The 24,796-nt window shown below is 33.4% G+C and overlaps 1 protein-coding gene and 1 pseudogene across 2 annotated transcripts in view; both read right to left on the reverse strand.

The window, feature by feature from the left end:
- The window catches only part of LOC145255794 (branched-chain-amino-acid aminotransferase, cytosolic-like), a 1,034,811-nt gene that overhangs the window by 968,685 nt on the left and 41,330 nt on the right, over window positions 1-24,796 (reverse strand). The window lies entirely within an intron of this gene.
- On the reverse strand, window positions 19,595-19,712 carry LOC145265606 (5S ribosomal RNA; annotated as a pseudogene).

The following is a 24,796-nucleotide window of genomic DNA, read 5'->3' on the forward strand; positions in this document are numbered from 1 at the left end:
GATCAAAATAATTGCAAATGATCAAAATTTGATTTTTTACAAAGACGGCTCAACAAGAATTATCAACATTAGAGATAAAAATGGCCATGTCATAGTCAGCTGGGAAGCAGCCTTGTTGTATTGTGCCCTACAGATGGGTAGTTTTAGATAATAAACGTACAATATTCATGCAAGTTCTGTTTAGTCTTAAATACACAGATGGAGAAAGAAAAGTTATAGTCGTTATAGCTAGACAAATTTTTGTTGTGAATGTTATGCAAGAAAGAACCAGAATTTGGAGCTCAGTCGAGCATCTAACATGCAAATAACAATTGAGTAAAGAAAGACTTGCAACATCTATTCAGTGAGAAAGAGGCTGCAAGGAAGAAGACAAGAGGATATTCTTCACTAGATTTTGAAGTTGTTCCTGTACTCTATCAAAGCAAGGAAAGTGCTCCACGTGGCATGTCTCCAGATGTGACAACAGTACTTCATAAGATATATTTGACTTTTATATAGGTAGACAATTGTGTTAGGAGTGATAGAATTGTCTTTTAGAGCAGTAGAATCATCCAATCATTTTTCTAGCGACCTTGGCAATGGATTTAATATTTAGTTTTCCATTTTCAACTGTTGCAAAATGGAAAATTGTCCTAAACTAACTGACTCCTATATTTATGGATTCAAAATCAGAAATCCTAAAGTCTCGTCTTTGTCCCAACAGAAATGACACCTTCTTGGTCACTCCCATGACTATTCGAAAACTGACGATTAACTGTGAGGTATCTTCCTTCCTGTCTTCAGAATCCAAAAGACCAGCAGATCTCCATCGTCTGTTTACTAACTTCACTTTCGATACTGTCGTTCTGCTAATGTGCTATTTCCTCACACTGTCATAGATTTTTCTTTCTTCCAAATCGTTTTTTGTTGTTTTTTTTTTTTTTTTTTTTTTCATGAATCACTTCCTAACACTCTGAAGTGGGGGTGGGGGGGGGGTCCATAGCATCACATTTGAACTTTTTTTTATTCTAAAACTGTGTCTTCACCTCTCTAAGGAATGGGAATTCACATAATGCTGTAAAAGAACAAACATGACACCATTGAATAAAGCGCTGTTGGCATTTTTCTTTTGTTAGATTATTCGGTCAATGTTCACCGTTATGCCAACTCAAGACGCCTTGCCATTTTCTTAAAAAAAAAAAAAAAAAAAAAAAAAAATGATGCCCTTTCTAGGTCTTCGGATATGCTGAAAACAAATATCGCAGGGAAAATTAGCGCAGACAAATAGTTTGAGATATAAATACCTGTATTTTGTTACGTAATTTCTAGTAGTTTTATTTGCCCGCTATCTCTGTTGTTTCAATGAAATGGTATACTGAGCATGCGCGCACGCTGCCGTGAGCAGACGATCTGTGTAGTTAACTCAATGCAATTCCGAGAGCCATTCTTAACATGAAGAGGTGGGGAGTGTTTATTCCGAAAGCCGTTCTTAACATGGGGAGGTAAGAGGGGTTATTCCGAAAGCCGTTCTTTTCGAAGAGGAGGTGGGAGTTTTTATTCCGAAAGCCGTTCTTAGCACGGGGAGTGGGGCATTCCAAAAGCCGTTCTTAACGTGGGGAGGTGGGGGGGTTGTTTATTCCGAAAGAAATGACGTTAAATAAACGTTTGCATCTCATAGACTTAACTACACACATTGTTTGCACGTGCTCACTATCCCATTTCATTGAAACAACAAAGATGGCGGCCAATTCAAACTACTAGAAATTACAATGCGTAATACAGGTGTTTATATTTATATCTCGAAAACTATTTATCTGTGCTAATTTTCCCAGCGATATTCGTGTTCAGCATAGTCGAAAACCTTCATCAAAAAATGTTGAGGCGTCTTCAGTTGAACATAGACCGATTATTGTATCTCCTAGGAGAGAGGAAGACAGAAACTTTGACTGCTACATCACCAGTTGGATTACGTTTACAAGTAGACAACACTATTTAATAAATAAACTATTTATGTGACCGCCACACAACATTGACCAGTTGTTTATAATGAGGGATTGACAAGCATTTCTCATGCAAAGGTGCAAGTTACTTATTTATACAACAACGTTATAGCTATCTATGATAACAACAGAAAAATGTATTTCAAAGCTGTTCTATTAGCTTCATTATTTGATGCTTAAGTTTTTCGATAGTAAAAAGTAGCACATGATCTTCTTACATTTCTAAAATAATTAAATTGATATGGTTATAAAATCAACAAGACAGAATATAAAAGTGACACTAAAAAAATAACCTGTCAAAAAATTCAGACCTCATGAAAGATATTAAATTTGCAACATTTTAGACAAGAAAAAAAGTTACCATATTGCATTATAAGAACTCTTTTTATTCATAGTTGCAAAGCCAGTCAGTACAATTTACGATATTTTGCAATGGTATTAAATGGAGGGGGGAAAAAAAAACTTTTAGTAAACATAACATGCAAGAAAATATTTTTTATATGCTTTCAAATTTTAATTTGAGAGTTTTTTGTTTTGTTTTTAGGGGGGGGGGGGGTAGATTCCTACCAAACTTATAAGGAAACTTATTTTCTCTTCAGAAAAAAGAAAATTAACATAATTTTAAAAAAATTTATTCCAGCAAGCTGAAGACACCGAATCTGCCTGGAGTATTTCTAAAAATTAGTAACTCCTGATTTGATGTGTTTAAATTAAAGGAAGTTTTCAATAGTGATCTGCGTTTTATTTTCGTTTAACATTTTTTGTTTCTGCATAAGATTTTATGCATAAAAAAAAAACGTTCAAAATGTTAGATACTGAAAAACTTTATATATATATATATATATATATATATATATAATGGAAATTAACTTCTTTAACTTGGAACAGAAACGAACCAAGGCAGCAGAGCAAGAACACACAAAGGGATAAATTGATTTTCTTTGAGATAGAGTTTTAATAATAAAATGTGAAGATATGTTACATTTATTATTTACTAGACCACCTGTGACCTAGTAAGGAGAGGGTTCAGTATTTGCTATGAAACTGAAAAAATATATTTTCATTAATAAAGTAAGCTCTACCTGATTAAGAGGAGTAATTCATAGATTAAAAAGATAATGAATAAAGCTACATAAAACTTTATTATATTATCAGACCAAGAAAGACGAGAGTCAGAAAAAAAAATCTTTAGACCATGGCATTTCTAAGCCAAATGCTTCTCATCAGAAGAGGAGAAAAGCCAACATTATACAAGGATGTATAAAAAAAGATAATCTCTGTATAAGCTGCCTTCCAAGTCTCTGTCCCTGAATTTAATTCTAAGCTCATGTAAGAGGAAGAGGCCAAGGAATAGTTTGTTAACAAAACGAAAGTATAGGAAGTTAGGTTACTGAAAAGACGATAATGAGCTGCCAAGGTCTTTTGAATTCTCGAGAGAGGAAGACGCCGCACAATCGGTGGTCAGTTTTTGAATAGTCATGAGAGTGACCACGTCCATTTTACATGCTGGCGTGCATTGAACTGCTTTAAGAAATTGACGTTTAAAAGTAACCTACCTCTGGTCAGTTCTTTACTTATCCCTTAGTTCATTTTTATTACTTTCTCCCATATTTTCCTTAGCCTTTCCTATGAACTGGACCTGATAACTCAACTGCTCTACATCTACTAATCCAAGAACTCTCATCCATTCTTTAACCCTTGCCAAGCCATCAAAGTCTACACATCTGTTTTGATTGAATCTTTCTCTGATGTTATCAGAACTAAGCTTGCCTTTAAGACTTACATTGAACATCCATCGAATCATTCTCATGTCATTTCGCTCCATGCAGTGCATGTTCTCAACCCTGATTGACCAGCATTCACTTCCATACACTATTGCACTGGAGACATATCTCATAGGCTCTTCCCTTGGTAGACAGTGGTAATATTCTGCTGGTTAGTAACGGCACAAGTTCTATGAACTTAGTCCATCTACTGACAACTCTTGCAATCACACAAGCACTTTCTCCAGCTTGTGCCGTAATGGTATCACCAAGGTAACAAAACTTCTCGACAACCTCAACAGTTTCGTCATCTAGGCATGCTTTCTCCTCATCTGGATTCTCATCCATCTTCAGTGTCTTATGTTGTTCACATATAATCTTCAAACTAAATATAATATAATATAATATAAAAGCGAAAATGCGTGTGTGTGTGTGCATGTGTGTGTGTGTGTGTGTGCATTTTTTTCGTATGTCCATCAAAGGCTTTGGGGGGGGGTCGCTCGGGATGGTCAATATTTCTTAGAACTTTTTATATTCTCTCTAGATTATAATATGCCCGATTTACGAAAGGAAGCCGTCTGTATCTTTTATTTCTTATTTGTGCTATGATTTCATTTTCTCTACTATTATGGTGTGATGTTTGACCTAGAAAACCGCAAAAACGTTTAATTTCAGCCATTCTCAATTCCCTGCCCGCATAGCGTTGTGATAAGTTATCGGGCTTTTTGCCTCAAGGCTTCAGCTTTGAACCTACCTGCCTACCAAAACTTTTTTCTTTCACACTGACAAACACCTGGGCAACGCCGGGCACTCCCACTAGTAATTTATGAAACAGGTTCACAAGCAAACACTTTATTTTACAGTTATCAATATTTTCCTGCACATTTAAGAAAGGTGTTAAATGGAAACATTTGCTGACAAAAGTTTTTTTTTTTTTTGAAGAATCAATACTAGATCTACACTCATCTAAAAACTAATATTTCTGCTACGAATTGATTCCTGACAGTCTGCAAATTAGGTAATTAATATCCAACTGCAATATTTAAGAAAAAAAAATGTATATTAGAAGGACGAGAGAATAAATGAGAAAAATGTTATTATAGAATTCTTGGAAAGGAAAAAGGGATGCTGAATAGATGGTGAGATGAAATAATTCTATTTGTATGTAATTTTATAAACTGAATCAAATTCTATAATAATTTGATGAAAAAAAAAAGATTTCTGCTAGCTGCTATTTTGTTGCATATAAATGCCACCTTTGCACCAGGAAGCTTTATTCTCCAATATATATATATATATATATATATATATATATATATATATATATATATATTATATACAGAGAGAGAGAGAGAGAGAGAGAGAGAGCTTAGTGAGTTAGAAGAAGAAAGTAAGTTCAATTCTATAAGGGGAGACTTATCGGGATAATATAAAGCTCAACAAGTTTCATTGGAGCTTATATAGTAAAAACAATAAGAAAACATTTATATTTAAATTTACTAAAAATCCTTTAGGACAATGGTAACCGACTTTCTTCCTTCAAATTCGCCCCCACACGCATACCTCCCGTACTCTCATCTCCTATCTAAAATTCCTGCCTGCCCATTAAGGTTCATCTACCCACTCGCACATGAATAATTAGAGTAGACTTTTAACTTCCTTCCACTCAGCTACTTTGTCGCTACTACTTCTTAGACTCTGACATTCATTCAAGTTGAAAGCATCTGAACACACTTTCAGATGGCCGCTTCGACCCAATTATTAACCCGGTCTGATTCTACTACGTCAAACATGTACTCCCCATAAGCCAAGGACGAATAAAGATTACAATTTATCAACACTAACCAAGGAACATCCACGGAATCATATAACAAGGAATATGCACAACAAACGTGGAAAGACCAACTCCAACCTTGGAACTAACTAAACCCCAATCTTTTCATCATCGTTTTTAGGACAGAGATAATGTCTTCTTCCTGCATATCTCTTGATAAAACAAGCTTTCATTGTGAATTTGCAAACCTTTCTTACTACGATTAATAACACAATTCACTGAAACGCTGCACAGGAAAACCCCTTTTTCTCGTTATAAACGAGCATAAATGTATTCTGTTGTCTATATCTTGCTTGTTCATAAATAACCTACATAACGGGTCCTTGCATTCAGGAAATTCATGACTATAATATTGACTTCTGCAAACATTTTCCTGTCATAGAGATTGGTATCCTCCGGGATATTGTCAACCGAACTCTCTACTCTGCTACATTATTCCTTTGTGTCTCACCTTTGTATGCATGTACCCTAGTTATTCAACTCTGCCACCATTTAACTAAATTTTAGTTTAGTTATTTCTTTTTTTGAATTTTATTTTACTTTAATTTTATTTATGATGTTTTATTTTTAATTTTATGTTTGTTTATCCCTTAATTTTATTTACCTTTTTACAATTATTATTATTATTATTAATAGTATACATTTCCCCTATTATCCCACCACTCCAATCGTCCATACCCTAATTATTTTTGTCTTTTTATCCACATCTATAAACTTTGCTACCCTATCTTTATACCTCTGCTTTATACCCCAACCTCCTCCCTGTACATCTAATAACAGAGCAACCCTAGGATTATTACTACTATCTAATATATAATTGTATCCTGAAATTTATTATTATAGCCCCACCCATACCCGCCTCATAACTTACTCCTTTAACTCACCTCAAGTCATCATCATAATATTTCTCCTGAAATTAAACACCGTCTCAAAGTGCTATTGTCGTCTCGGTTGCATCTGTCAGTAAAATACCTCTGCATAGATAATATGCACTATACATATCGATAAAATAGAAATACCTCCCACCCACTCTATACCTCCCCCTGAGCCTTAAAACATATACTACCTACATTTAAGACTATGATAAAGACCCTATACACCTTCTTGCATTACACTTTATATAATGCGCTCCTCCTTTATCTTAGACTCCTTCAAACATCATCTATAATTTTACTGATTTATTTTGGTCCTGATTAACCCCACGCTAGACGTCGCATCCCCTTTATGTTACATAGCATCTTCCCTACTCTTCTGATGAGAAGCATTAGGCTTCGAAATGCCTAGGTATAAAGAGTCCTCTCTATCCCCCAACTAAATGTTTATATACCCTTATTGAATAAATGAGCCATTCTATACTTACCAATATATAGTTTTTGTGACTTCATTTTCCATTCTTATTGTTTTCCTATATATAACATGTAAAATTATCTTGACATATTTTAAAATTCAGTAATAATCCATCTCAAATAGATTCAAAGTAGCCAATTTTTTCCCCCCACTGTTAGTATAAACTCGTTCTATATCTCTACATTAGGAGACATAGTCAACAGTGTATAGTGACTGTATCTCAATTTGAGTTTTTAAGAACATATAAAGGAATACAACTCAGAATACGAAATAAGAAATTGCCAGTCATCATGCACTGTTGACCATGTCTTAAATTTTATATCGATATAATCTATCGTCGATATTGAGCACTTACACTCCTCTGTAAATATATCCATTAATACTATATCTATATAATTATAAAACTCTGTGGACCGTGAACGCTTTCTTGATTGCTTGAATCTTGTCTTTGACGATCGGGTGATTCCATCTTTTAAAAATGGGATGACAGGTGAATATATATATATATATATTTGTACATATGGGTGTGGCTCAGTGGTTAAGGAATGAGGGTGGAGAGTTCTATGTTTTGGCTTTGCTTCTAGCTGATGGCACCCAATTCATATATATATTTAATTCTAATCTCAGTATTATGTATTAGGTTCAATATAATAATCAATAGACAATTGTCTCTATAATAATAAATACGTAATATGCGTGACATAAAATCTCATATTTAGGTGTATCTTATGACTAGGCAACGCCGGGCGGCCTGCTAGTATATATATATATATATATATATATATATATATATATATATATATATATATATACACACACACACACACACACACACACACACATATATATATATATATATATATATATATATATATATATATATATATATATATATATATATATATATATATATAATCTAAAGAAGCTTGGAGTAAAAAAATATATATAAATAAAAATAAAGAATGAAATTTAAATTCCCGAAAAAAAAAAAAAACTAAATTCAGTCCATCACAGACTTAGCACCTGCATAAGCCGACATCTGAAAAGCCTACAATTACAAAATAGTAATTCAACTATATAAAGATGAAAAAAGTTTTTTTTTTTTTAAACTTCACTAAATTTTGTAAATAGAAACTGGGGATCATCAGCTGCTTACCATGTAGCTGTTTCGGAGATTTAAAAACAGGACAGCTGTAAAATACATGGCTCTCCAGTAGAAAACACCACTTCCTCAATAACGAAATGTAGACACAATACAGATACTATTTATACTAATATATTAAAAAAATGACGTATTAATGATATATATAAGTAAATTTAATAATGATAAGATTATAAGAGCTATTCTGCGATATGTTAATTAGCATATAAATATATGGGACATAAAGTGACGATCTATCGCTAAGTAAATCTCTCGGTAACTAAAACTCAACTCCCCTCTCAATCCGGTCGTTAACCTAATAAAATCAAAATATTGATTCCCAGAACCTGATTGCATCATCTTTTTTTTGCATTTTACAATGAGGGCCGACTTTTATTCTTGTAAATTTTTAATTCAGACCAATTGCCATTTGTTTACAATTCCATTCTTGTTAGTTTTATTTATTGTGTATTTTCCATTTGTTCCAAATATTTAATTTGTCTTTGTTTAACCTTATTTAATTTGTTTCGATTATTATTGTTACAGACATTCCATTAACTGTCCAATGTTTCATTTGTATCTGTTTGGTTTAGCTAAGCAAACTGCATAGCTAAACTAGCTAGCTAATCACAGGGCTCCTAATCTGTTGCAGTTTATTTTTCTTGAGTTTATACTGTTACATTTTTATTCTCTTTATCTTTGTTAAAGTTTTCTCAATAGCAATGTAAGGGGGGTGACGATGGCTAAGTGGTTAACAATATGGACTGGCAACCTGGGTGTGAAAAGTTCAAATCCAGTTCGTTCCACAGAACACTTTTACGTAAGGATGTTGGCAACCTCCACATCGTTTCTCCAGTAAGTACCTGATGTCTTTCTAAAAAGGATTTTAAATAGAAAGATATCGGAGAAATGAATGCCAACAATAATCATCTCAATGAATGATGCTTAACAACAATGCCAAAAAAAACAAAAAACAAAAACAAAAAAAAACAGAAAATAAAAATCAACAAAAAATATAAATACAGAACTTGAAAAGAACTGTTGATTATTAAAATGGCCTTAAAAAATGAAAAAATAAAAGAAATGTTTTAAATATTTGGAAAACAGAAAAACGTATTTATTTTCATGTTAATTGAAAAGCTATATGTTCTCCTACATGGAACCTAACTTTAAAATTGAAGTAGTTTTAATAGGAACAATAGTTGTAGTTGTTAAAGCTTGAGGATTAATGGTGGCAATATTGAAATAATCTCAATGTTTTTTGTACATTTAAGCATTGGTTTTAAAAGATGCTTTTTTTTAATTAAAAAAAATAAAAACTAGCGAATACTAGAGTGAGTAGGAATAATTACCAAAAGCAAGAGAGAACAATAAATATAAAAAAAAACAAGAAAGAAAGATGTGCAATTGAAGATTTGAGAAAGAAAAGGATTGAAATATTTAAGAAAATAAAATGGCTGATAAAATTGTTTAAGGAACAACCTGGAGAAACAGAGACGATCAAAAGATGACAAAAAGAAGCAGAAATAAAAATGAAAACTAAACTTAAAGTTAAAAAAAAAAAGAAAACTGAACGTAAAAGCAAAAATAATGAGGTGGAAAAAAGCTTCAGAAAAACCAGAGAAATGCTGAGACGAAGAGAAAATGGAAAAAATGTTGAAATGGAGAGAAAGGGGAGAAATGTTGAGATGGAGAGAAAGGGGGTGAAATGTTGAAATGGAGAGAAAGGGGGTGAAATGTTGAGATGGCGAGAAAGGGGGAGAAATGTTGAGACGAAGAGAAAATGGAAAAAATGTTGAAATGGAGAGAAAGGGGAGAAATGTTGAGATGGAGAGAAAGGGGGTGAAATGTTGAAATGGAGAGAAAAGGGGGAGAAATGTTGAGATGGAGAGAAAGGGGGAGAAATGTTGAGATGGAGAGAAAGGGTATGAAATGTTGAAATGAAGAGAAAGGGGGAGAAATGTTGAGATGGAGAGAAAGGGGGAGAAATGTTGAGATGGAGAGAAAGGGGGAGAAATGTTGAGATGGAGAGAAAGGGGGAGAAATGTTGAGATGGAGAGAAAGGGGGAGAAATGTTGAGATGGAGAGAAAGGGGGTGAAATGTTGAGATGGAGAGAAAGGGGGTGAAATGGGGAGATGGAGAGAAAGGGGGAGAAATGTTGAGATGGAGAGAAAGGGGGAGAAATGTTGAGATGGAGAGAAAGGGGGGAGAAATGTTGAAATGAAAAGAAAGGGAGTGAAATGGGGAGATGGAGACAAAGGGAGTGAAATGGGGAGATGGGGAGAAAGGGGGAGAAATGTTGAGATGGAGAGAAAGGGGGGAGAAATGTTGAAATGAAAAGAAAGGGAGTGAAATGGGGAGATGGAGAGAAAGGGGGTGAAATGTTGAGATGGAGAGAAAGGGGGAGAAATGTTGAGATGGAGAGAAAGGGGGAGAAATGTTGAGATGGAGAGAAAGGGGGGAGAAATGTTGAAATGAAAAGAAAGGGAGTGAAATGGGGAGATGGAGACAAAGGGAGTGAAATGGGGAGATGGAGACAAAGGGTATGAAATGTTGAGATGGAGAGAAAGGGGGAGAAATGTTGAGATGGAGAGAAAGGGGGAGAAATGTTGAGATGGAGAGAAAGGGGGTGAAATGGGGAGATGGAGACAAAGGGAGTGAAATGGGGAGATGGAGACAAAGGGAGTGAAATGGGGAGATGGAGACAAAGGGAGTGAAATGGGGAGATGGAGACAAAGGGTATGAAATGGGGAGATGGAGACAAAGGGAGTGAAATGGGGAGATGGAGACAAAGGGAGTGAAATGGGGAGATGGAGACAAAGGGAGTGAAATGGGGAGATGGAGACAAAGGGTATGAAATGTTGAGATGGAGAGAAAGGGGGAGAAATGTTGAGATGGAGAGAAAGGGGGTGAAATGTTGAGATGGAGAGAAAGGGGGTGAAATGGGGAGATGGAGAGAAAGGGGGAGAAATGTTGAGATGGAGAGAAAGGGGGAGAAATGTTGAGATGGAGAGAAAGGGGGGAGAAATGTTGAAATGAAAAGAAAGGGGGAGAAATGTTGAGATGGAGACAAAGGGAGTGAAATGTTGAGATGGAGACAAAGGGAGTGAAATGGGGAGATGGGGAGACAGGGGGAGAAATGTTGAGATGGAGAGAAAGGGGGAGAAATGTTGAAATGAAGAGAAAGGGGGAGAAATGTGGAGATGGAGAGAAAGGGGGAGAAATGTTGAAATGAAGAGAAAGGGGGAGAAATGTGGTGATGTAGGGAAAGGGGGAGAAATGTTGAGATGGAGAGAAAGGGTGAGACATGTTGAGATGAAGAGAAAGGGGGAGAAATGTTCAGATAGAGAGAAAGGGGGAGAAATGTTGAGATGGAGTGAAAGGGGGAGAAATGTTGAGATGGAGAGAAAGGGGGAGAAATGTTGAGATGGAGAGAAAGGGGGAGAAATGTTGAGATGGAGAGAAAGGGGGAGAAATGTTGAGATGGAGAGAAAAGGGCAGAAATGTAGCGATTGAGAGAAAAGGCGAGAAAGGAGAATGATTGAAAAAAGAGAAAAGCTGAAAAAGAGAGATTGAAAAAGGAAAAATATTCAGAAACAAAGGATTGGAAAAAAAGATTGAGAAAGAAGGATTGAAAAAAAAAAAAGATTGAAAAAATGGTGAAAAAAAAAAGAAGGATTGAAAAAAAATGACTCAGAAAGGAAAAAGATTGAGAAAGGAGAAGGATTGTAAAATGATAAGTATTTAAAAATGAGAAGTATTTAAAAGTGAGAAGTATTGTAAAAGAAGACGGATGAAGAAAGAAAAAAGATGAGGAAAAAAAACGATGGGAAGAGAGAAAAGATAAGAAACGAAAAAGCAGGGAAAAGAAAATGTAAACTTGTAGGAGAAAAATTTACCAAAAGTAATGAAAATAAAAAAGTCAAATTAAGAAAAAAAAAAAAAAAAAAAAAAAAAGATCAGCCCAAAAACGGATTCAGAAAAGCATGAGATCCAAAGCAAACAAAAGAAAAATAAGAGATAAAACAAAGAAAGGCTGAGGTAACGATTCTACCCCTCCCCCCGGTCTTCCTCAAACCAACAAAATCTGCTACAGAACGAAAGCAAACAAAATATCCAATAACTTGAAAAACTGTTTTTGATTCTTTTCAATAATTAGAAATGCTGAACACCAATGGCGTAAAGAGAAGGTAATATTGGCAGAAAGGCTGAGTGAAGACGAGAGCAAACGAGGTAGTGAAAGAAATTAGTAGGTGTGTATTTATTCATCTGGGGCAGCAGCCACAACAAATAAAAGCCAATGTAAATGACAAGTTATTTTCAATAATAATAATAATAAAAAAGAAAAAAAAAATACTATAACGTATTTATTTAAATCTGAAACAGGTTTTTTCTTCTTCAGACAAAAGAGGAGGATGGATTGCATTAATGGCAAATAACCTTGGCATAAACAAGAAAACACAATCTGTTTCAAATCGAAATGGTTTAGTTTTAGTAGTTTCTAACTCGCCAAAAGGTAAAAAAAAAAAAAAAAAAAAAATGAAGTGAAATCACAGTGATAAACTCTCTGGCCAGAGCAAACACCAGAAAACCACACAGTATCTTATTCAATCATGAAAGGAATTTACTTAAAACTGTTTAAAAGAGATACATAAAAAAAACAGCTTTATATGAGCAATATCTTTATCCTTTTCAATGCTTCAGAAAGACATCTAAATACAGAGTTCATTTAAATATATTTAAGGAAAGATTTATCGATTTTGTAAAAGGGCAAATGTCTGTTTGAATGCCCAGCTATAACTCAAAAGATACATAGCAAACTTCCACAAAGTTGGTATTTTTTATTTATTTATTTAATCTGCATAACTCTCAGAAAAATAATATCTAAAACTTATAAAATAAAGATTCATTATTTGAGGGTCAAATGGCCATTTATATCATTCGATGTTATCAAGACATATGTATCTTTTAATGTTACTATCTAAAATGGAGTAACTTCTACAGAGTTATTTCCTTTATGCCAATTTGAGTTGTGTGTATGGGGAGGGGGTATCATTTAGACAAAGAAAAAATACAGAGTGGGGAAAGAGAAGAGAGAAAGGGTAGAAATAATTTGACACTTTTTAACCCGGGCAATGCTTTATAACCCTGCTAGTGCACATATAAATGACTCTTAAAAACAGAAAATGTCTTTTTATTGAACAACATATTTAAGGATCGTTTTGTAAGTTGATTAATTAAACCCATTTTTAGTTTTGCTAATGGCTTAATCGGCATAATCATGTTGACACACCAGTTCCCACAGGATCACCAAAGTTAAGCAACATTGAGCCTGGTCAGTACTAAATGGGTGACTATTTGGGACTTGCAGGTGCTGTATGTGTTCTCCGCTTATCTCAGCATTGTTTCCAGTCGTCCTGGTGTTCTCCTTGCCATTGGACTCAAGCGGTGCCAATTCAGGAGAGGTGTGGTTGAAGATTGCGCAACCCTTACCACACAATTACACGTGCAGCTGCCCCTACAGGGGGCATCCTTTGTCTTTCGAGATTGAACAAAGGCATCGCAATGCAATGGCTTCTATGTCAGATATGAATCACCTATATGCAAGAATGGAATGGTTCTCGTTCATATTTACTATTGAAGACACTTAGGGATTATTGATTGTTATGAGGGGGCTTATTAACCTTTATCTCAACTGCACCCCATACGCAGAAGTTCAAAGGATTGCAATCTGAGGAGTTAGGTCAAATGTTAGAGGGTCACGTGATCATGAAACTGACACTTTTCTCTGCAGAATTTTAAAAAATTTGTTTGGGAATTTAATAAAATCAAGCGATTTTCCTTTACATTTTCTGACATGAGTTTTACTCATCCCATGTGAACTGTCATTGTTGACAATATTTCAAATTGTTCTTTCTAACACAGTGTTTCTTTAAATTGACCTCGTAGATCCTCTGGGATTACCACCAATGGTATGCTTGGCCTTTTGGTCAAGATCAAGGTGTAGTGTCTGTTCCGACAGATGCTGCAAGCTGTGACTAGCTGTGACTGGCAAAGACCGGATGTGGGGGCGGCACCACATGCCTGACCATTAACCAGCTCCCATTTCCCACCTCTCGGGAGCTGGTCCCCTTTTTCCCTTCCTCCTCCCTTCACTCCTCACATTAAAATTGGCCTTGTGCCTAATTTGCTCGGTGGGGGAGCAAATAAATACCATCTGTTCTTCAGATGCGGCACTTCCATTTCTTGTTCTCTGTCAGTGGAGGAGAAATTCTTCACGACTGAGACAATTTTTATTTTTGTACCTTTTCTCCACGTTAAAAAACGACCCTGGTGTCTAACTCTGTCCCGTGGGAAGGCATTGTAAATAGGTACCACCAATGGTATGCTACACTTGCTCAATAAATATAGGTATTTTTTTTTATTTTTATTTTTTAACAAGGGAGTCACTGCTTATCAAAGCCGAAAGGCCACTTGAATATAAGAGTTATTGAGTGTCTGGTGATGATTTCTATTGGTGAAAATTGGTTAAGGTCTGAATCTTTAAGAAGACAGCTCAACTAGACAACTCCCAGAAGCTTGTCATTATCTCTGTTTTGATAATGGTAATACCTCCCCATACATTTAACTCTTTGCAAAATTTGTAAATGAAAGATCAAGTGCTTTTTAAAAAGATAGTGCCATTGTTAATTCTGAAATATATAAAAAAAATGTTTAATTCATCTATAATATAAACCTGTCTGTTTTAACGTATGTGTATATGTTTGTATGTCTGCCTAAAGCTTTCAACAGAGGCGACAGATTTTCATGAAGCTCGGCCCTTCGGATGACAAATATTGAAAAATTGGCCCAAAACATTAATTCCTTCACCCTCAACTGGGCACTTTTCTACAAGGAGGGGGTCACTTTTTCACCGATATTTTCGAAAGTCATCCCCTCTTTTCAATTATTATAGTTCAGGATTCCAAGGTGACATTGAATGTAGAAAACGAAATATGAATTAGAAAGAAAGAAAAAAAAATGATGAGTTAAAGGAAGGAAAGTCAGCCGGTGGAAAGATAAAAAATTTTCAAGTAAACGTTATAAACTTATTGCCAGGAACTCATTTCAAAGTTCAATAGTTTTAGTTTAAAAAAAAAAAAAAAAAAAAAAAAAAAAAAACAGCAATTATAAACAAAAAAAAAAAAAGAAAGAAAAATATATTTTAAGTTTTAAATGTCATCTTCAGAAGGATACAAATCGAAATTAGCATTTAAAAATGAATATAAAATATAAGTTCGTTTGTGTTAGCAGACTTATTATTATTATTATTATTTTTTTGTACACAACAGAGTAATCACTATTTATATAAGTCAGGTATGTGTATTTCTGTATATTTTTGTATGTGTAGGATTCACTCCTAAACTATTCATTCATCATTACGAATTTTGGAACACATGTGCTAGGTATAAAGGTGAACAAGATGTGAAAAATTTAGTTCAATTTAAAATCCTTGATTTTTATGAAATTTGAACAATAGCTATTAGACATGTAATTGATAAATATTCTCCCAATTTCAGTTTCTTTGACGTATTTTAAAGAGTTTTTAGAGGAGGCAGAATATGGACACTACCTCCCATTTTAAATTTAAATTTTTTGCATTCAATTTGAACCATAGTCAATTCCTTGAGTGTTGACTTATTTCCTAAAGTCAAATTAATGCAATAGATTTTCATAGAAATTGAAACATGAATTCTAGACATAAGATTTTTTTGGCAGTATTTCTCCATTTTTATCTTTGTAAGAGGATATTAAATGGCGAAAAAATATTCTGTTCAGCAGAAATTCATTTTACTGGTCTTAGGACGTGTATTCTTATTGATGCCTCTGTTCAGTCTTGAAAGACAAAGGATACCCCCTGTAGAGGCAGCTGCATGTGTAATTGTGAAGCAAGGGCTGCGCAATTCCAACCACAACTCTCCTGAATCTTCACTGTTTGGGTCCAGTGGCAAGGAGAAGTCCAAGACGACTGGAAACAATGCCGAGATAAGCGGAGAGCACATACAGCAAAAGTCTCAAATAGTGACCCATTTAGTATTGACCAGGTCCAATGTTGCTTAACTTCAGTGATCCAGCGGGAACCAGTGTGTCAACGTGATTATGCCATATTCTTATAGTTATATATAAATATATACAAGCTGCACCTAACCTCTCGTTGCCCAGGATGCACTGACGTCATTTTAATTTTTAATTGTTTTGCACATTTTAAAACTTAAAATAGAAAACGCCCATTATTCAATTTAACATGATTTAAGTCCTTGCTGATTTATATTTTGAAGCGATTTAAAAAAAAATATATTAATAGTTATCTGAGCTGTAATTAGATATATAAATTATGTGCGTGATTATATTGCTAATAATATGGAACAAAAATAAATGAAACTTGGGTAGAGAGAAATATTTTAGGGCAGAATTAGACTAGGAATTAAAAGTATAATGAAAAAAAAAATTATGTAAATTTATTAGTTTATTTATTTTTATTTTTTTCAGTTTCCTATTTTGCTAATAATAACGTTGTAAGTAAAATAAAAATAAAAAGACATCGTATAGCTATTAAAAAAAAAGATAAATATGAATAAAAAGTACAAGTTGTTTTTACTTTATTTTTAAATAAAACATGGCATATGTAAACAAAAATTAAAAAAAAAAAGATAAAGAAACATCCATTTTTATATATCCCCACTTTAAAAAAATACAATTATATTCATAATTCATCATTATGTTTTAGATAATTATTTATATTTTAACAAGTAAATAACATAACACAGAAACGCGCCATTAGACTTCATCACACCTGCTGACATTCACAATTCTTGACAGCAAGTGTTTCGTAGCACAAAATCATTCACTTAGTTATTATATCAATCAATGAAAAGTGTTAAAAAAAAAAAATTAACAAAAAAACAATTTTTAAAAAGCAACAAAAAAAATCCCTATTCATTTGCCTGTCAATGAGGACACAGATACAAATCAGTTTTTAATGTGGGGAAATCCACCTCCCTAAAAAGGGACATTCTGGATTAGAACTGAAACTTGAAGTAACTAATCTTAAAAAAAAAAAAAAAAAAAAAAAAAACTTGCAGAGTCAGTCTATTATTTTTTCATAATAAACTTTTGAACAAAAATTATTTTTTTAAATTGTCACACTCGGTCGGTGGGGGACAAAGAAAAGTCTAGTGAAATGAAACACACACAAAAAATAGTTATCTATAATATAAATCACACCTGTCTGTTTAAATTTTTTTTATATTTGTATGTCTGCATAAAACTAAAGCTCAACACACACCTCCAAACATCCGGGAAACGCTGGGCACCCAGGATAGTTTATATATATAAAAGGCAAAACAGCCGTGCACATTTTTGTATGTCTACGAAAGACTTTTTCTGCCGGGCTTCATTTATTTAAAAGTTTCCTTATACTTCCTTGATTATAATATCTACGATTTGAAAACAGACGTCGTTTCTACATTTATTTTGATCGACTTTAAAAAAAAATTCCCTCTATCCCATATTTTCACATGTTTGTTTCTCTTTTTCGTATAAATAAAGCGAAACTAATCGAAGCAAAGTCATTCGCCTGGTCTTCCAACTGGCACGTCCAGAAAGGCAGATAGCTTTGATCAATGTAGAGGGAAATCCTTCATATCAGACAATTCCTATTCATTTGGACACTGCCAGAGCTCCCCCTTTTTTGGTGGGAGCTGGTTTTTCTCAACATCGAGGGGAACGGCAGAAACTTAACTGGCCTACAGCCAGACATTCATTTCTGTGTCTGCATGAACTCATTTACTTAACTATTCAGTTCTGCAACTTTTTGATTGTCATCGCTAAATTTGAATGCTTTTCACTTCCTGTGGTGTCATAACGTACCGATAAGATGTCAGCTTTTCTTTCACTTTCTTTTCAACTTCGCATCATGGGTTCCAGCCTGCCTGCCTGCCTAATACTATTTTTTTTTCACACACCTACAAACACCCGGGCAACACCAGGCATCTCTGCTAGTTGATATGAAAACGTTTTCTGTTTTAAGGAAGAAGGGAACGCGAACTCGTTATGTTGCCAAATTAAGCTACCATTCACTATTCTTCTAATGACTTGTTGAATTGCAACAAAACAGAAGGTTTTAAAGAAAATACTGCACAGTTAAAAATTATCAAATATTTATATATACATAAAAATAATTCTGAAACTATTATTTATATAGAAACTTAATGATGTACGTCAATATACCAACTCAATTTTGAAATACACTTAGTTTTTTTTTTTTTAGCTTTTTTTTTACACAGTGGTCACCACTTATCAAGGCCCGGAAGCCACTCAGAGATAAGGGTTATTGCAAGTACATTACGTTAGTGTGGAGATTTGATGAAGTGTTTACTTAAGGGGACGGTTCATTAGGAATTTGTTAACGTTGGACTTGAACACATCTAATTTGTAGTCAGGTGGGAAGCAGGCAGACGGAACAGAGTTCCACAGGCGTGCAGTTCTAAGAAAGAAGCTTTGTTCATGGAATCCACATCTTGATTTAGGCACAGATAAAGAGTGGGGGGAATTTTTCACAGTGGATTCAGCTAGATGGGTGTTTTTCGTGAAAGATTGGTGAGGGGGGACCAGAGATTGGAGTTCAGACGAGCACCTGCCATGGAAATAACGATAAAACAAGGATAGGCTCGCAACGTCTCTTCTGTGGGAGAGAGGTTGCAGGGTAGAGAAAAGAGCATCCCCCACTAAGCCACGAAGTCTAGTTAACTTTGATCTGTCGCATCTTCAATTCTATTGGTCATAAAAATCCACAACCCGTTACATTATATCTGGGTTTAAACAGCCTGTGAAATTTCAAGAATATCCAATCAAATATAACACTGTAGATTTTTCGATCAGAATGTAAGGTATGAAATAAAAAAAAGAAAAACAATTTTCTTTTCAGTATTGTGTGTTTTTTTTTTTTGTTCCGCCATCTTTAATTTGGAGCATAAAAATATTGAATTTATGATGCATGCAATTAACATCATTGAAATGCTGATTTTATTATCTTTCCATCTATGTAATAGTTTAAAAATTGTTTTAAAAAATTAGTTCACAAATAAGAATGATATGGCTTCTTTGAGGCACATTAGGTGTGAAATTACGCTGATGTCTGAGGAAAAAATATTATAGGCCTTTAATGTTAAATCCATGGGAGAAACGTGGGAGTTTTAAGTGACACAAACAAAAAAAATCCTAACATGTTTTAGTGTAACTAATAAAGGACACTAAATTATGTCAAAATTATTTTGTTGTTCTTAAAACAGATGTTTGTTTAATACAATGCCTCCTCCGTTCAATCTCTCAAGAGACACTGGATAACTCCTGCAAGGGTAGTTGCACATTCAATTGTGAGGCAAGGGTTGTGCAATATCCAACCACACTTCTGCTGAATTAGCATTGCTCGAGTCCAGCGGCAAGGAAAAGTCCAGGACGACTGGAAACAATGCAGAGATAAGTGGAAATCACGTACAGTACCTGGAATTCCCAAATGGTCACCCATTTTAGTACTGACCAGGCTCAACGTTGCTTAACTTCGGTGATCTAATGGGAATCGGTGTATCAACGTGTTTATGCCGCATATTGTTTGCTTTATAATTTTGACACAATTGTGCACCTGAATTATAGAATTCATGCCCAGAAGCTAAAACGGAAGAGTTGTTCATTGAAGGTTAAAAAGTTGCAAAGTTAAAAATGTCAGCCTAATGTGGATACACTTCTTCATCGTCGAGATGAAGTTTTATTTATTTTTTTGGCTAATTTCTATTTCTGTAAAAATGCATAAATATGCAGCCATGTAAGACTAACTTTCCACTAACCTACAGCAAATCAAGGGAAAGTTTTATTCGAATTTAGAACTTTCTTTTTATCCTCAAACTACACTTTTAATACTTTTCTTTTTCACAAATCTGTAAGGATTTTGTATTCCTTAAGAATAATTTTAGTTATTTGTTATTTAATTTTTCTCATACTATTTTTTACACATTTCTCAGCTAACATTTATATATATAAATATATATTAAAATTTATCTTAGATATTGAAAAAGAAGTTTGATTTTCAATTTATGTTTTTACCTAATTTTTTAATTTTAAACGAAAAGAAAAATTCAAAAACGAAATATACCTTAAAGAAAATTTGGAAAAAATAGTTTGGATTTCTGGTAACAGAAAAATTGAAAATAAGAAGTCATTGAAATAGTAAGAAATTATTTTTCATGATTTTGATTGTTCCTATGATTACTGGAATGATGGTGATCTTCCTAAGATTCTAATTTCTTTTCAGGTTATACATAATACCTTGGTAGTTTGTTATCTTGGAATTTGTTTATAAAGAAAGCTAAACTTACATCATTTTAATTGCAGAGTTATCAGTGTATTATAGGTATGACTTTGTCAATACAGATGGTTTTCTCTTTCTAAATTTTTAAACTATTAAAAAGAAGATTAACCATTATTCTGTATGAGTTAGGTATAAAAATCAAGAAAATCAATATGCTTATTTTTTTTTTTTCAATCAAATTGATTTGTTTGTTTTATATGTCAACCAGAATTATGAAGTTGGAAGATTGAAGGGTTTGGCTTGGGCCCAAAGCGTTCTCAAAATATTTGACTCCTAGAATTCAAACATATCCGACTCTCAGCATTAACAAGATTATGAAGAAATATTGAGGATTATATTCATTCCTAGAATTAAAAAATATCCGACTCATGCTCCTAGTCCCAACACTAATTATATATAAAGAATAATTCCTCTAATTCTTTTATATATATATATATATATATATATATATATATATATATATATATATAAAAGAATTAGAGGAATTCTTTAAAAAGAGACTTATTGGGATAATGCAAAGCTGAACGAATTGAGGTGGAGCTTATATAGACGATAAAGAATGAAATAACTGTAATTAAAAGGCATAAAAAATCATTGCACACCTGTTTCTTGTGCGGTCCCATGCAGACAAAAATAAAATAAAAATAAAATGGTTGCCTTTCCGGTTTTATGCTAGTCCAACTGATCACTTTATGCAAATGAGATGCTGCTGATTGTAGTATAAAAGCTTGAATTTTATAGAGACTTGGCGATTTATGATTTGGTGATAGAAGGAGAGAGTCTTGTGACCAGAGAGTTGTTTTTGCAGTTGGAAGAAGTTAGACAGCAGAATGGTGGAAACGTTTTATTTTTGTTTTTTTTATTTTGGACATCGAAGCCAGGAGGAATTTACAAGAACAACAATATAAGAATATATACTAATGCATATAGATTTATTCAAATATGGAGTGTAGAATAAGTAAACTCTTTATACCTCCTAGGTATTTCAAAGCCTAATGCTTCTCATCAGAAGAGAGAAGATGCTAGGTAACATATTAGTGATGCGACGTCTAGCAATAACTACATTAGGAGTAAAATAATGGAGCATGAGAGGAAACGGGTAATACATTCAAACTGTGTAGGGAGGGAGGAAGGGAGGAGAACTACAGTAATTAATGCAATAGAGAAAGAAAATTATTGATATGACGTAGTGGATATAGGTGGTATATAAAGTGCTTCTGGAGTTTTCTATGGTAGGCTATGGGATATGTGTTCAATATATGTGCCCATATGCGGAGATGTGCCATTTTCATCGGGAAGACAATAGGGGAAGTGGGTAAAGGTAGATGCTCTTATAATCATATGGAGTTAGGGGGTATAAATAGAGATAGGGTTTTCAGCGGAATAATATATTCTGTTAATAAATATACATAAGAAAAATAAAAAATGATAATACATATATATATAATCTGAAGTTAATGAGGTTCATACAAGCTGACCGAAACATGCTCATGACTGTGTAGCAGCATATTACTGCTTATGTAAAAAAAAAATATATATATATATATATATATATATATATATATATATATATATAAAATAATGTGTTCAATATATTCTGTGAAATAATATATTCTATTAATAAAATAAATATAATAAAAAATATATAATAAAAATATATATAATAACAATAAAAATATATATAAATATAATAATAAAAATAATGGGCTCAACGTATTCTGTGAAATAATATATTCTGTTAATAAATATATATATAATAACAATAAAAGTATATATAAATAAATATAATAAAAAATGGATTCAACATTTTCTGTGAAATAAATATATTCTATTAATAAATATATATAATAAAAATATATACAACAAAAATATATATAATAACAAAAATATATATAAATAAATATAATAAAAATAATGGGTTCAATATATTCTGTGAAATAAATAATATATTCTTTTACTAAATATATAATAATAATATAAATACATTAATAAAAATAATGGGTTCAAGATATTCTCAATAAATAATAATATATATACATTAAATATATATATATATATATATATATATATATATATAATAAAAAATAATTGGTTAAATTTATTCTGTAAAATAAATAATAGAGAAGCTATTATTTATTTTACAGAATACTTAAAACTTCATTAAAATTGGTTGATTTTCTGAATTTTGGTGAATTTTTAAGAAAGGGAGGGGACAAAATGTTTATGCCAGATAAAATGATTTAGGCATGAATATGATGATTCCCAAATGCATTTTATTTTTTTTTTAATAAATCGGTAACTCCTTAGGAGAAACAGGAACTAAGAACAGAATAGATTCATATGATAATCAGGTGAATAATTTTGCGCTACAATACAGCTGCTGTCAAAAATTGTGAATGTCAATATAATTAAAGGAATAAATTGTAAGATGGGCAACATCATGAGATTTTGAATACAGACTTTTACCATTTGTTCGTTATATATGTGTGCATGTGTGTGTGCATGGCTGGAAAGTGGAATTGAGAAGTCAGCGTCACCAAGGCACTCTGACTTGCAAAAAGTGCCTGGGCAGCCCTGCTGGAATTCCTCAGTAAGGGCATTTAGGTGATTAGCAATAAACTAACCATTTCTCAAAGAGAGAAGGCAATGCCTGGGAAGGTGTACTTCCTAGGACTGCACAGAACTAATATCCCACTGCAATCAACAGATCATTACAGGAATGCTCTATTCTATTGATTTGCCCCCCCCCCTCCTCCTCTACCAAGATAAAAGTCCCTAGCTGAGTTAGCTTAGCTGGTAAATAAAGAGAAACCGCAATCTTCCAAATGTGAGTATTCTTTTAAAAAAAATCTAAGGAAAAAGAAACGATTAAATCTAACCCCCACCTCAACACTGTTGATCCCATTGAATTTAATTGTGTTATCAAAATGGTTGTTATCTTGTTTAATCTGACCATCTTGAGTGTTTCTTCCTGAGAGTTGAAAGCTTTATATAAGTGACAATTCAAGGGCTTTCTAAACTGGCCTGACCCTTGTCTACTCAAGTGAAGTGGACTTGTTTTCACAAGCATGATAATAGCCTAATCCACTGGTAGTTGTTGCACTTGGCTTTTATGGCTTCAGAATCATAATGGAGACAAGTTTTTCTCATTCAACTCTTCATAATCTGGCTGAAGTGATGGAAACATGTTTATAAAATAAAGCAGTTCTTGTCCAGAATTCACCCTACATTAAAAAACAAAACAAAAAACAAAACAAAAAAAAACAAGTGAAGCATGCATGGTCCCCCGTGAGTGCACAGTGAACGAGGCATAAAAAGAAGTTCAGCATGTGCCCCTCTCCCATTTAGCCCCAAAAGTCCGTAGGGGACGTCAAATCCTGGTGAAAATGAACAAACGGCACAGTTTTAGGCCTTAACATATGTAAATTTGAGTTCTGCACCATGCAAAAAAAGAAATGACTAAGTACATCATTTGCCCCTAAAGTCCCCAGAGCCTTAACATATTTGAATTTGAGTTCAGCACCATGCAAAACTGCTAAATAGACATACACAGAAAATTTTGGACAAATATGGTAAAATAGTTCCAAAAAAATGGAGTGTTTTTATTAGCCCTAAAAGAGCCCTTGGGGCACACCCAAGAGTTATCGCGAAGTATAGACAAACAAATTTATATAAAAATCAGTTAGTTACAACTTTTCAGAAAGTTTTATAAAAATTCAAGGCAGCAATTTCTTTTTAATAAGCACAAAAGTGTCAATTTTAGCCATTTTAACCCGAAGGGCGGGGCAACCGGAATTTTCCCAGAAAATCAGTTCTTTTACTTTTTTAATCATATCATGTTTAATGTTTGTGCAAAATTTTCAAAAAATTCCAAGGCGTAGTTATTGAGAAAAGTGCAGACAGACGAAGGGACAAGGGTGAATTTACAAGTCCACCCTCCTCTTGTCGGGGATCAAATAAAAAAAAACCCCGGAAAATCTGGATGATGTATGTATCCGTGACAAAACAGAAATATCAAATTCCAAAAACTATGTAAATTGATCAAATAGTTTTATTTTTACAAAGATAATCATTTTTAAGCGATTAATGGAAATTCATAGGCATTACAAGATGAATCTCATAAGTTTAAATTATTGCTGAGACATCTCCCCCCTTTATTTTTTCGATTGTTTTCAAAATGGTGGACAAAACAATAACTCTTCTGTTACTCATAAAATTAGCTTTTCTTATTTTAACATAAAACTACTTGATCAATTTACGTGATTTTTGGAATATGATATTATCGTTTTGTCACAGCTATGGACATCATACAGATTTTTCTTTAATGT

Source organism: Euprymna scolopes, chromosome 3 (assembly GCF_053919585.1).
Source record: "Euprymna scolopes isolate OS-2025 chromosome 3, ASM5391958v1, whole genome shotgun sequence".
NCBI classification, from domain to species: Eukaryota; Metazoa; Mollusca; class Cephalopoda; order Sepiida; family Sepiolidae; genus Euprymna; species Euprymna scolopes.